Raw genomic sequence first — 15,477 nt, 5'->3', positions numbered from 1 at the left:
TTGTATGTAGGTAATTACTTTATTTTAGTACTATATTTTTTTAATTATGCTTTGACAACAATTATATACCTACTTATATTTGATAAATACTTAAATTTTTATTTTTTTTCTGACATATTATCTATTTAACAGTGTTAAGTATATCGTATATTTTTATCATAAATTTTTTTGAATGTTACCTTATTGGTCATATATTCAAATATTCTGTTTGATTTTAAATAGCTATTAAATATATTAATTAAAAGTTTGACGTAACTTACATTTTATTACATAAGCAAAATAAATATTATATTTATTTGTAAAATTGCAACAAACATTTTAAATTAAATGACATAATATACGTCTTTCGAATGAATAAATTGTACAAATTATTTTTTACATTTTTAACTAAATAAATTATAAAAATCTTGTAGTCTCTTAAGCACTTTTTTAACAAATTATTACAGTGAGGGTTACGCAATTAATTTATGGAAGCTGCTTTGCCCTGTTATTATCTTTTTTTAATAATTTAAATTAGGTCAAAAATTGTTAATTATGAAAGCTTTTTTTAAAATGTGGAATGGATTTCTTTTAAATAAAATGTAATTATGTCGTGAATGAAAAAAAAATACATGTAATTAAATAAACTGATCTTTTGAAATTGAATCTGAAAGTATTGACTATATATTAAAATGTACAAAAATTGTTGTAAAGCTTAAGCTTTTGGCTTTTTGTTTACTTCAAATACCTGTAAACGACAAAAATGGACACAAACATATTGAATTAGTCATCTATATATTTTAATAAATACAATAAATATTAACTGATGAACTAACACTACCAACACTTCAAACTTTATTTAAATACTACCTAACTATAAATAATTTTAATATTGAAGATGTGTGCATTTTGATAACCACTGTCCAAGTGTCCACTTCAATAAAGAAAAGTACTAAACTCTTATTCATAAATAATACATATTTTTTATTTTTTTTTTTTTTATTGTAATTAAATCATAAAAAAATTAAATCTTAAATAATAAAAATGTCATAGTTAATATTAAATTAGGAGCACCAAATGCAAGGTCATTCTCACCAGATATCTCAAAAAAAAAAAAATGTAACTTTCATTAACTCCATATGAACATGCGGCCATTACTCATCAATACCCCGTGAAAAGGAAATAACTTTCAATCTAAATTGTTCAAAACCCACTTAACAATCATTAATACTATTTATAAGAATATCCAACATACTCGAAATTATTTAAGTTTCTTAACTGTATATATTTTAAATGCAATTATATTATAAATATTACACTTAAAATTTAAAATTCAATGAAAATAGTTTTCAAAGGTTACAAAATTAAAAATATAAGATATTATGGTTAATTACTAAATCATATCATTCGTGATGTATAATTTTATGAATACTAAGTTATTTATGACTCTAAATAAACACTTTTAAAATTATAAATGTATATATAAATACTATCTTTCTAGTTTTTTGAATAATAAAGTTGATTATAAACTAGCCAATAAAATATCTATATAATTTTCATAGTATCAAAATACCTACTTCGAATAAATAATACTTACATTCAAACATTTTACAAATTTAGAGTTTAAATTTGTTTAATGTAGTCATTTGTTACACGTAAATTGCACAAATAATGACATTTATTATATCTCTCGAATATTTAAATGTTAATATTCATTTCCTTTGAGTAATGCTTCCATAATTTCCGATTTTACTTCAGAATAATTTAATAATAATTCTCATTTTTTTTCACTAGTATACGATATGCATTATTATGTGTAAAAAAATACTACGCTATTATTTAAACTGAAGAAAAATCATTTTAAAAATAAAATTAAGCTTAGGTTTATTATTATTTTTTTTATATTTATATAAATTGTAGGTATATATAATTATATACTATATAGCACCTAATTCAAACATAATACATACATTTTTTATTTAAACCAATAGTAGGTATCTCAAAAGTTATCATTTTATATGCAATATATAATTGTAAATCAATAATATTTTGAGATTCTAGTTTTCTGCAAAACAAAACATTATCATAAATATTTATAAAACTATTTTAAAAATAACTTATTTTTAACAAAAAATAAATTAAGCAAAATGTAATAATTATAAGCTTCCAATTTTCATCAAAAATATATTTTACGTTAAAACATTAATTTACTAAAACAACTGTATTTAAATTTTAAATTTACTGGTTTGTTTGTACGTAAGCGAGCAGAGATACTAATGTGTAATTTTATTTATATTTTTACCAATGTTGCCGGTTTTAATTCAGCATTTATACAACAATGTAGAGCACTAAGCTTTTCTAAGCCCAGATCAGCCCTATAAACAAATCACAATACATTTATATTGTATCTTATTTATTATTTTGATGTAAAAATTCAGTAACATTTTTTGATAAACAAAAGTGTGCTACATAATTCCTTCTGGGATAGACAATTAGATGCATATCAAAAATATAAATTCAATTGTTTTATTTTAATTCTATAATCAAAATTGTTTGTTTTTTTTTTTCTCAATACACTTGTGCTACAATTTTAAACTTAGCACTTCAAAATTGGTAACTTTTACTGTATAACTCAAACAGAAGTCTTAAAAAATATATCGTTCAACAAATTAAAAATAGATCTTTTAAAGGCTGGATAATGTACTTTGTAATAAGATACTTGTGTAGTCCTATTCGTTGTATAGATGGAAAACATAATAAGCTGCTTAATAATACTAAACTTAATATTACACGAATACTAATTCGTAGTATGTAAACTCTTAACATTTACTAAAAATGTATTTAAATATTTGGTCTATTAAAAACTGAATATAGTAATTATAAAACAAGACACAATACAAATTCATATTTTGTATAAATAGAGCAGTGTTCCGCGAAAATCACTCTAGGGTTTCACGAAACTTGAGCGCTTTTTTCAAAATTTTCAAGAAAATTACTTTAAAAAATTTAACTAAAAATTAAGAGTGGTTGGCGGTGAAAAATGTTTTATGCATTAAAACTATTGAATCAGAGTAGGGGGTTCTATAAATATCGAACTTATTGTTGAAAACTAAATAAAAATAGTTAAAATTTTTTTTAAAAAAAAAATAGGGGTTCCCCGATAAAAGTGGACACAAAAAAGAGTTCCACGAATAAAAAAATTTAAAAAACACTGAAATAAAGAATATATAGATTAATGCATTGTATCTAATATTATAGCATTATTTTTTATTTTTTTATCAACTAATTAACAGAACGATTTCTGTTTCTGTCGTAAAAAAAAATTGAATACACTATAAAATGTAAAAATATAATTTGCTTCACTTACAAATTACTATCGAAATAATTAAAAATAATAAGTATACAAATTCAGATACATTTATTTATCATTGCAGTCAAGTAACACATAAACATAAATATAAATAACAAATTTAAAATATTATTTTGACAATGAAAATATTAATAATAATTTCAGAATACAAAAACAGTGGTGAATCAACAGGTTAACAACTGTTACCTTGCAATAAATAAATATGTGATTGCTCACATAGTTCAACAACGATTTATAGTTTACACCAACAGACATTTAATGTTATTATTTTTATTGTTATATATATTTATTTATGAATCGTTATAATTTTTTAACCCTATCATAATAATATTTTCAAAAACAGTATAGAACATTTATGACACCATAATATATTATTATTATTATTTTTTTTTTTTTTTTAATACAAATGGTTAGATACTTATATTATAATATTTTAAGTGTTTAGCAATCATTTTTGATTAATTAAAAATATGTAGGTATTTATATTATGTTTTTCCATAAAAAACGCACATTGATAGATATAATATTGAAATTTATGATGTCAGTGGCTAGATTTTATAGTATAAAATTAAAGGAAAATTTGAAAATTAACCTTTTTTAGAGTCATTATATAATCCTAATTACGTCGCTGACAATATAACTATACTAACCAAATTTAAACTCCATTCAAGTTTAAACCATAGTATAAAGCACCGATCAAGACCAAATAAAAATTCAAAAAGCTATACAATTCTGAATTTTTACGATATTATCGGCAGTACTGTCGACATAATTGGGCATATATATTTGTAAATACCTACAACACGAAACTAAACAGCATCAACCAGGCAACCGAACGTCGTAAGATATCCTGGCTTAATTAGTAAAAATAGCCCTTACTAGAGCTACCCGACTGATAGACATGTTTAACACGTGACACAATTAAAACCATGAAACAAGAAAAAATATATAAGAAACCAAAAAAAGGGCAACAATCAAGTGCATTGAGCAGATTCTACGAAAAACAAAACTACGAAGAGTGACAAAAAAGATAGCACAGATAAATGTTGAAATATTGACCCAAACTAAAGCAGATTACTAAATGAAATAAAATAAACGCTATATGATTCTAAAATATCAGTAGTAAGGGATGCCAACAACAGTTTAATCATCAACAAATATTTAAAAAAAAAATTTAATTTATTAATAAAATAAGTACTTTTACAGTGAAAATATGGTATTATCATTTATTTTTACAAAGAAAAATCAAATTGTGACGTTCAGTATGATATACTTAAAAATCTCTCCTCTTGTAGAAAAATTTAAATACCCATTGGCCATTTTTCTTTATTTATAAAAATTCCAACTTTTTATACTTATATTAAATTTAAAATTACGAAATCTTATTAAAATGTATAGAATGTATTATAAAATTATGAAATATTAATATATACATTATACATTACATGTAAATCATATAATATATACCTACATAATAAATTTAAAAATATACGTTGTTATCTTTTTTTTTATTTTTGACAAACGGTTGTTAAAATTTATTTGTTTCGAAGACTTTGGATTATTAATTTAATTAATCAACAATTCAAGTAATTGTATTAAACATGATTATAAAAGGAACTCGTTAACTCTATTATATTTTCTGTTACTTACTAAAGAGACATTGTGGAGTTAAAGCTTTTGATCCAATTTACTATCTTAAATACGCGATGAAACTTTAAAGTCCATAAGTACGACAAAAACATGTATTTAACGGAAAACCCATGATAAAGCTAAATTATAATTTTAAAAATTAAACAGATAAAAATTATGATTGTTTTATGTGTATAATAATAATATGACACTTATTAGCAACGATTTTAAAACATGAGTTAGTTTAAAAGTTTAAACATTATTATTATTAATTATATATTAAATAATTATTATTATATAATTTAAAATAAACATTTTTTTTTTTTTTTTTTTATATTGTTGTCAACTTTTATTAATGACTGTTAAAGTGTTTTCCGTTCCAATGGAAGTATGACGATGTAAAGGTAAACCAGAAGTGGTTTTCAACCTTTCTAAAAAAACACACATTTTATTTTTCACCAAATTTTCACGACACACTTTAATCTAACCAACGTATAACATTCAATTTTACTAGGGTATAATATTGGAATATAGTAAGGTATTATAATGTTGATAGTTTTTTACTAACAACTGATATGCAATTTAAAATACAAGTAAATACTAAACATGGTATTATTCTATTAGGTAAAATGTATTAGTATGACCATATGAACAATCTTAAAAATTTTTTTTTTCACATTGAAAAGTATTATTAGGTAGAATGATTGCATTAGTTATTAATAATAATGGCCTAAACTTTCGATAAAGTAAATGAATATATTTTTCAACTATTTGTATGCGCTATGATAATGATGACCTAACCATATGGACAGTGGCGTAGCCAGGGGGGGTCAATTGTTCAAATCCCCCCCCTCTTGGCCTTAAAAAAAATGTTATTATAATGTATATAGTTTTGTTAATTTTTATACTTATGTATAAAATGTATTATTCAATTAGCGTACAACTCAGTATATTTTAGCGCATTTTGTCGCTCCTGGACAATATATTTTAGAGGTGAGCAAAAAAAAAGTCATTAACCCCCCCCCCCCTCGGGTAATTCCTGGCTACGCCACTTCATATGGATTTCACAGAATACAAAGACAGTATAAATTTATCGTACCCTTAAAACTTAAAATAAAATATTCAATAGACAATCCAATTTATCTCGTTAATATCTTGTGATAAAAGATAATAAGTATTATTAGAATCATAACGCGCTAGGATATTTATACAAAGTTTATCAACCATAGGCGTGTTTACGATAGGAGCCAGGTGGGCACTGGCCCCCCGCCAGACTGTACCTCCATACCTCTAATCTGAGGACCTCCAACAAAATCATGCTAAGATAAAAAAAAAGTCGTGTGATGTGTACCCTGCAATACTTATAGATTTTGATTAACTGTAATTTTTTAGTTACGCATTTATAATAAAAAACATTCCTAACGTAGTGAATTTTATAACATAAAAAATGAATGTTTCTTCATGTCTAAAAAAAAAATAGGTCCCATAGTTTAAAAATTTGTTGTGCCCCTTCGGCCACCAAAGTCTGAACACGCTTATTTAATCAACACCCATAAATTACAATTTACTGTTACTTCCAGAAAGCTATAACAATTCTAAATAAATCCAGCTCTCGCAGTACACTGATTGAAAATCGCTGAGAGAAGACGTTAAAAATATTAGTAACGATGTAACAGATTATTCAGTGAACTCGTGTACAGGATTGCTGTACAAGCATGCTCACCTCCGTGTTGTCTTTTAATAATGAATTATTCAAATTCTGATTTTTGGAATTTTTAGGTATAATTAAGTAAAACCCTTATTTCAAAATACTTACCTATCTTTGTTATACCATTTAAAAATCATACTATGGCTTTACTACGTTATTCTCTTTTTAATAAGAATCACCCTTTTCCCAGTAAAATTAAAATCAGATAATCTTTTTTAAAATGTTGATGTATTATTATTAAAATTTGAAAGAGTTGTTACTATTATATTAAATCATATAAACTAAAGTTTTAAAAATCTAAAATGGGTATAATATTATAAATAGTATTTATTATATTCGAACAAAATTTACAAATTGTGAAATATCGATAGATTAATATTAATTACTAAAATGTTCAAATAGCTTCCAGATTTTCAACACGTCAAAGTCATTCAATGAACAATATTTGGGGGGAATGGTGATTCTCGTTTAAAAAAATTTTGTTTGCACCATAGAACAATTTTTAAATGGCATAAAAAAACTAAGTATACAGGGTGTAACTCATATATTTGACATTATTACATTTGTCAAATAGACGGGTTACGCCCTGTATAAAAATATAATTTTTAATTATATTTGAACACCGCTCTAAACTCAGAATTTTTTTTAAGTTTATTAAAGTAGAAATGGGGGTGAGCATGCGTAGCAAATCATCCTGTAGATCAGACGCGTTTAGAACGAACTTGGACGATTTTACGCAAAACTAACAACGATCACTACCTATATAATAATATTGTGTGTATGTACTATGTATATATGAGTATGCCCAGCATCCGCCTCGTCGTCTGTCACGACGGAGTTTTGGCGGCGTTGACGCGCGTGACGTCCCGCGATTTTATTTTTATAATAATGTAGCGCGGCGTGATGCACGTTGACCCTGCTATCCGGCGGGCGTCGCGTGTAGCGGTGAAAATAGCGTCCACACACACACACACACACACATACACACACAAGAGCACATGCACAGTTTTTGAACGGTGTCTGGAAAAAAAAACAAAAAATTACACGCTACGAAGTAAATCCGCCGCGAAACATTATTATAATAATTATTAATGCGAAGAAAGCTAGTGCAATAACGATTATTAACCGCACAACGTCCGCGTCGCACTATACATCCCATTAAGTTCCGGCGCCGCCGCTGGCTTCTTCTGCGGCCGCATACACAAATACATAAGAGCAATCGATGCGTACGACTAAATCGTAGTTTTTACGTTTCTTATTTGCTGTGCCACGTGCATTCGAATCGCCATGGCCACGAAAAAAAAAATTGTCGAAAAAATCTCCCCCTCCGGGTACATGTGTGCCCACGAAAAACATAACCATTACTATATATTATAACAGTGAACATTTTAACACTCACCCTGCAGAGGGACAACCGCAAACCAAAAGATATTCAAACCGGACGCGGTTTCCGCGATCAAGTGTGGCGAACACTGAGTCGATGATTGCAAGACGACTACGACGACAACGACAAGAATAATGTCGGTGCTTGTCGTGTCGGCGAAAAGAACGATGCGCGAGCGATGCAGTGTCGGTGTCGTCGCGCGGTCGTCGTGTGTCGTACCGCGGAAATCACACGATCCGGCGCCGATCCATCAGGTGGTGCGGCGGCGATTCGGTAGCGGAAACCACGATCGTCGAGGGTAGTGGTGGTGGCGTCGGCGAAGGCAGTGATAACGGGTGTGTAGTGTGAATGAGAAGTGGTGGTGATGATTGGGATGGTGGTGGTAGTGGGTGATTGGGGTGGTGGGTGTTCGGTGTATACCTATGGAAACTGTATAGTGCGTGTGTTTATGTATACGATTGACGCGCACCCAACAACACGCGCGCACCACCGCGACCGGTCTGGTGCAGTTTGTAAAGCGGCAAACACGCGCGCGTACACGTACACGACGACTGACGCGACGTGCCGCCCGTACGCGAATGATGTCGCCCGCCCGCTACCGTCCGCCTAGTGTGCCTGTGGTCACCATGGAGACCTGCGTTTTCACCGCCGCGTGTGCGCTTGTGCCGCCAGACTTGTTGATGTCTCGCGACGTCGTACGCGTATACATAGCCGCCCGCCGCGAGTGTAATACGCACCTGCTGGTCAGATTGTTGTTAATGTAAAGTACGCGGTCGGTAACTATATTTACGTTTATCGTTATAATTTTTAAGTGAATAAATAAATGACAGCAATGATCCACGAGACCGATGAGTTTCGACCATCTCACGAGACAAAAAAAACTCTATCGTACCGCATCCACCCGTTAATCGTAGATCGAGTTCTGAAATATTTCATAATATAGTTTAAAGCAGAAGTTCTTACACTTTTCGACATCCGATAAAAGATTTTTTTCAAGCCACGAATTCCCAATTCCCGATTTTTTTCAAATAACCTTTTTTTTTGTTATATGAATTTATTTACAATGTATTTCATATTAATAAAGATTATAGAGAAATTATATTAAAAAAAATAATTATTCAATAACTCAGCTGTACAAAATATTCTTTATAATGAATATAAGTACCTAACAATTATATTTTTGTACATGTATGTTATGTGTCCGGAGCCGAAAATTATACCATACCATCACCACAGACAGAGCCGCTGATTTGTGTTATTTAAAGCGAAAAGTATGAAAAATATAAGCATATACGCTAGCTCTTCGTACACTACCTTATTGCTGTAGACTAATCTAACCTTTAATGCTGCCAATATTGGTTGAATGTAGAACAATTGCCCTACTTAGAAAATATATTATTCTACCGAAAAAATTCTTTATGTGATAAAAAATGTCTGAAAAGAATTTTCCATTCACCTGCTGATTATGCAGGGCTATAATATTATTACCATGTTTTTATTAGATAAATTGAAAAGAGGAAGTACCCTACGTACCCTACAATGAACGAGTGAATTTTCTAATGACAAACTGATAAATTTTTTTAATATTTGATAACAGCGAATTTCTGTCTATCAGTCATTTTGCTAGATAGCGGAGTAAACGTTAGCAACCACATAATTATAACCGTCAGTTAGTGGTGAAGCGTTGGCAACGTTGGCTTTTATGTCATTCAACGTTTTTTACAATCGAATTTGCTCTATGCATTTACTCGTATATCACATGAATATTTTTTTGAACACTAGACCTTTGGTAAGAGTATATAAATTTTAAAAACTTGCAAGTCGCAATAATATAATACTATACCTTAAAATTTCCATCACGTTCACTAGACGGATATTATGATCACTTAATCATTTTTAGATCACTCTTTTTTTCTTTTTGTATTTTTTAATGAAATAATTCCAACACCTTTCTCACGATTTCTTTGAGACAAACATTGTTTCAATATTTTGAAAATCAAAATAGTCTTAATATAATTTTAAGACAATTTTCAATCTGCATTTTATATATTACATTTATTATTTATGCGTTAAATATGCTAACATAGGTACTGAATTTGAGTCATATTATCATTGAATATTGTATCCAGTGCATGGAATTAATACGTATACACAAACTACACTGTGCCAGTGAATTACTATAAATGACGCTTTCAACAAATTGGTTTTTTTTTCAGATTGCAGTGTATATACTATATAGGACTACATTTTGTAAGAATTATACCCTGGGAATTGACAACAAATCGTTCATTATACGATTCAGTAAAGAGAAACAAAACAAAACACTACGGCGTGAGTACAGATCACCCATTAGACTAATAAATTATAAGAATTATAAATATAATGCGATACCATTTATACTATTCTAGTAAAATTATCACTAGGAAATAACAGTATTTTTCTTTTACTTATTACTGTATCACTATACCAAATTCGACTCTCATCCCTTTTGGAAAAAAGGTGAAATTCTGATTGCTTCAATTGGTAAGTTTAATTTGACTGTCATTTAAGATTTAAAATCACACACTAAATTGCTATCATTATTAAAAACCGCACATATACACATACACATACTACTTTTTTTTATTACATCGGTATAGCGTATGCTTTTTCTAATTCAGTAAATATTTTTAAAGGATATATGTATACCATGGTGATTCAAAATAGGCATAATTATCCAATTATATATATTTAAAATTAATATACAATTAATTATATAAAAATTTCTTTTACTTTATTTTATATTAAACATATTAATATTTATATTTATTAATTAAACAAAATACGCTGTTTTGGAAAAATAAAATGTCGATAGAGTTTTCTATTCTAAACCTGACTCATATCAATTGTACTGACAATCCGACTGTTTTTTGGATAGAACTTTAGAAAACATATTTGAATTTTTCATATTAATATTACACTTACTTTTAAATTATACTCCTATTTTTATTTTTAAATTTTCAATGTTAAGAATTTTAAAATTATTTTAAAAATTTTCTTTTCGAAAAAATAAATAATAATATATCAACTTATATAAGTCAAAAACAAATAACATCTTTCTTTAAATACCTTAAAACAGTTAATAATACATAATAATATCTTAAAATTATTTAAAAAATTATTGCGTATAGTAAAATTTATAATATAAAACACGTAAAAGTTTTAAATTTCCAGGAATGTTTTTAAATTATTTAAAATAATTAACAATCATTATTTAATGTTTAAGTAATAATTTCGCCCAAATTTGAACTTTTAAAGGTTGGATAAGGTACCTTGTACCAGTTATTTTTAATATTTGTATGCAGATATAATGAATTTTATTTGATTTATAAGTAGTATTAAATTTTTAAGAATTTTTACCCTGTAAATAATTTTTTTATCGATATAAAAAAAAATAAAAAAATATTGAAAATTACTTGTCTATAAATAACTCAAAAAGAGTTAACTTCAAAAGTTTATAGTAATATAGAAATGATAACAAAAACATAAGGTAAACATTTTATGTATTAATTGTTATCATTAAACAATAAAATATCAAAGATTGTTAGAGAAAAAATACTTATTTTACAAGTGATCATTTAAACTTGAAATGCTTATAAAAAATGAATTTCCACTAGAATTTTTTTTTATATAATATTTAGAGGTTGAAAAACGTACAGACAAGTAAACAACCTTGTATTAAATATTTAAATCTTATGTACAAAAACAATATTGTTTATGAATTTCTAACTATAAAATAATTTACTATTTTTCACCATTTTTATGAATATTATCAAAATTATAATTAAACAGATGTATAAAAATATATAACTATAGATTTTCGGTATTATCTAATTGAAAAATTAACAATTTATGTGGAACACTGTATTACATTACAAGCATTTCTATACCCAGCTAATATTGATTAATGAACATTTATCGATTTTATTTTATTTTTTCCCATTTTTCCTTCAATTTTTTGTTTGTTTTTCCCGATTGTAAAATTAAGTACTAGGAATTTTTAAATTTAATTTCTCTAAAGTACAAACTAGATCCATTACTACCTCCATTTTATAGAAAACTTATCGTGTAAATGTGTAATTATCGTGTAACTTATGAACAAATATCAACATATTATATATCATTGTACAATCAATACCTACACTCATCGCTCAGCTCGGAATCTAAAATTAATTTAAAAATGTAAAGAAATCGCTTTCAACTAATCTCTGTGACCGTAGTCAAGTATGTTTTCAAAAATTGTATTGGATAAATCTTCTTCTTCATCAGCTTAGCGGTCCATTCAGGACCATCGCTGCCATGTATTGGATAAATAATTTATACAATTAACAACAGATTGGAAAAAAACAACAAAATAATTAATATTTGTGTAATATGGTCGTAAATATTTTTGTTTTTTCATTAATTTATTTTGAAATGCTCTGTTTTTTTTATACTGTTAGAACACACTAATAATCAATACGTACACATTTACACAAGACGCATTTAGAAAATTGCCTACATTGAACTTTTAAAAATGGTTGATGTCGAATCTCATTTTTTGTTGACCTATTTAATAATGTCTAGTTTTTATGATCAAAAATAAAATATATAAGATGTATATTATAGCTACCACAATAAATTAATACAATACAGGAATATGTTTATCATATAAATTCTAAAAAAGTGATAATACGATTGGTTCTATCAAGTATGGCACAACCAGAAATGTTCAGTTGAAACCCTTTCCCCAGTCTAAAAATAAATAAGGATTTTTACTGCACTGCAGGGATTGATATAATGATCACGTCGCACAAATATAACGATCTCTGTCCGCAATCGATAAATGTCTATCCGGTTACAGCAGACGCGTAAAAATATACGTTTTCCTAAACGCCAAACACAGCATTCGGTACCCGGAGGGGTTGCCTTTATCGTGATTCGTCGCAACGAAGTGCATCTATCGTGTGCGATTGACTTGCTTAGGAAAACGTTTACCTTAACATATCACTGAAAACGTACGTACCACATTATTAATACCCAATATGTAGAAGACTTAAACCTAAACCTATGGTCTCACTGCTGTTAATATTTCAAGAAATGTAAAAATGTACCTGACTATTCCACTCCTACACTATATACTCAGTAGTACCCATCCGCAGCTCGCTGGCCACATGTGCCCGCTTAGTAAAAAAAAAAAAAAAGTGGACAGTTACAAATTTTTAAAATAAAAGAAATTTTTTTTAAAAAAAACCAACTTTTATTTAATTTATTCTTTCAGACATTTTTAATTATAAATTTGACGATTTAAATCGATATTACTGAATACTGGTGCACAAAGAGAGTACAGTCAGTACAGATCAAACTATACCTAATAAGTACAATATGTACCTCAATCTGTAATTTTTTTCATTATTCAATAAAAGATATGAAAACAAGTCCAATATGTACTTATTAGTTATTGTACCTATATATATATATATATTGTACACTAATATAATATAGTATGTGTAACAAAATTATATTGTTATAAATTGAGATTATTAAAGTTAATGATTTTTGTATTATCTGGATATTGACTATTATTGATATTACTTGCGATCAACATTTTTTTTATTGACCTACTTTTTTTATTAAACAATAAATCATTATTGATACGATTGGCATACAAAACCCACGTGGCCACGTAGTATATAAAATAATAAAATTTACCATCACGCCGAAAAGTACCTGCAGACCGCAGACGGAGGTGACGAAACAACAACAAACCAAAAACTGTCGCCGGAGAACCGGTGGTCGGAGACACTGGTCGACAAAAATTTACACAGCCGCACTCCAGCGTCAGGGCATCAGTTAGGTGACACCAGATACGGTGTCAAGCAGAAGCTCATATTTAACCATTAAGTATATTAATTATATTATTAAAAACATTGATGTGCCTTAACATAGGACAATTTATTGGACTATTGTCTATTTATAGGTTTTTATATTTTAATACTATGTCAGTATAATATTTATATTTTATAAATAATAATACCAAATTAATTTTTTAATAATAAAAAAAAAATTTTAGATAAAAAATATTCCAGATTCTTAAAAATTTTAATAACTAAATTATTTTACATTTTAAAAGTAAGTCATATGAATAGAAATACACGCATAAATTTTAGTATAAGCATCTTTTATTTTTCAAAGCGTGCTATAATTACCAAAAGAATTTAAACTTTGAAAAAATATTAAAAAACATTACTTAAATAAAATATCGTTTTTTTTTTTATATATGTGTTATAGCATTATGATTTAAAACCAATACCAAAATCTTAAGCAATAAAATGAATGTAGATAAATAAAACCTTGTATCATAAAATATGTGAATTATTCTTGAGAACGTTGTACCCGCATGTGTTGTCTCCATCTTGCACACGTAAGTGTAATATAGCAAATTTTTGTTCACCAGTTTCAAAAGTGTGCTGTTAGTTTTGATATTAGAATGAATTATCCTATTATACAATTTAAAGGTAAAATTATTATCTAAGGCCCCGCGTAGCGTTTTATTGATATTATTATTGTTCAGTAAGTTATGATCATTTTAAAATGTGGAGTTTGAAAAAATAATCATAACTATATGAGTAGGTAATAAATAAAACGCATATACTATTGTAAAATACGTAACTACAATATTCAAATTTAAAATAAATACAACTTTATAGATAAACTATCTTCGCCTCTTGTTAATAAATATTTTGATAATTGGTTTCTGATTAGAACAATATAATCTATTGGAGATGATAATCGGTCAAACGTCTTGATGTATGAAAACCATTATGGGTATAAAAAAAATAGTCAAACATTACGATAATAACACAGTAGGAACAACTTAAGATTTTTAAAATTTCGTTCAATTAATCATCTATGAATTTTCTTACTTTAAAAATAAGTGCTGGTCAATCGAATCCATCTGTCAAATATAGAAAATATATTAAGAAGCGCGTTGAAAAAACTAGTGACATGCTGTTTTTTAGATATAACTTTAAGCACTATTAGTCGTCGATATATTTTTATTTTTTGTGACTTTCCTTTTTGGAAAATGTATGGTTTTAAAAAAATGCTATAACGCTTCATTCAGACATTAATCCCCGTATACTGTGAGTCAAAAAGCATTAACGCTAATGATCTTCATTAATCAAATTTCAGACATTTAATAGCGTTATTTGTTACAGATTTTTCAAGGAAAATATAAATAATACATTTCATTATTCAAAAAGTGTGCATATAGTTATTAATATAGATACCTATAATTTGTAAATAATAATAATATGCAATATGTAACAGTGGCGTAGCTAGGAATTTTAGTTTGGGGCGCATAATTTCAAAATTGATCATAATAAT

The 15,477-nt window shown here is 27.4% G+C and overlaps 1 protein-coding gene and 1 long non-coding RNA gene across 17 annotated transcripts in view; one reads left to right on the top strand and one right to left on the bottom strand.

Moving 5' to 3' along the window:
- LOC114128466 (uncharacterized) overlaps nt 1-8,658 on the bottom strand; it is a 274,228-nt gene extending 265,570 nt beyond the window's left edge. For 11 of the 16 annotated variants that reach the window (XM_027992971.2, XM_027992972.2, XM_027992977.2 and 8 more), the window contains exon 1: nt 8,086-8,657. The gene's annotated coding sequence lies outside the window, so the exon portion shown is untranslated. Of the gene's footprint in view, nt 1-8,085 lie in introns of all 16 variants that reach the window. The other 5 variants (XM_027992968.2, XM_027992967.2, XM_027992966.2 and 2 more) reach the window with 1 other exon arrangement.
- A 1,077-nt stretch (nt 8,659-9,735) lies between these two features.
- LOC126548999 (uncharacterized) lies at nt 9,736-10,716 on the top strand. Its single transcript, XR_007603141.1, has 3 exons — nt 9,736-9,859; nt 10,287-10,401; nt 10,479-10,716. It is a non-coding gene; the product is annotated as an uncharacterized LOC126548999 (long non-coding RNA).
- Nucleotides 10,717-15,477: the final 4,761 nt, after the last annotated feature.

This window comes from Aphis gossypii, chromosome 1 (assembly GCF_020184175.1).
Source record: "Aphis gossypii isolate Hap1 chromosome 1, ASM2018417v2, whole genome shotgun sequence".
Classification (NCBI taxonomy): domain Eukaryota; kingdom Metazoa; phylum Arthropoda; class Insecta; order Hemiptera; family Aphididae; genus Aphis; species Aphis gossypii.
The sequence above is the reverse complement of the archived record's forward strand: the minus strand, read 5'-3'. Positions and strand labels throughout refer to the sequence as shown.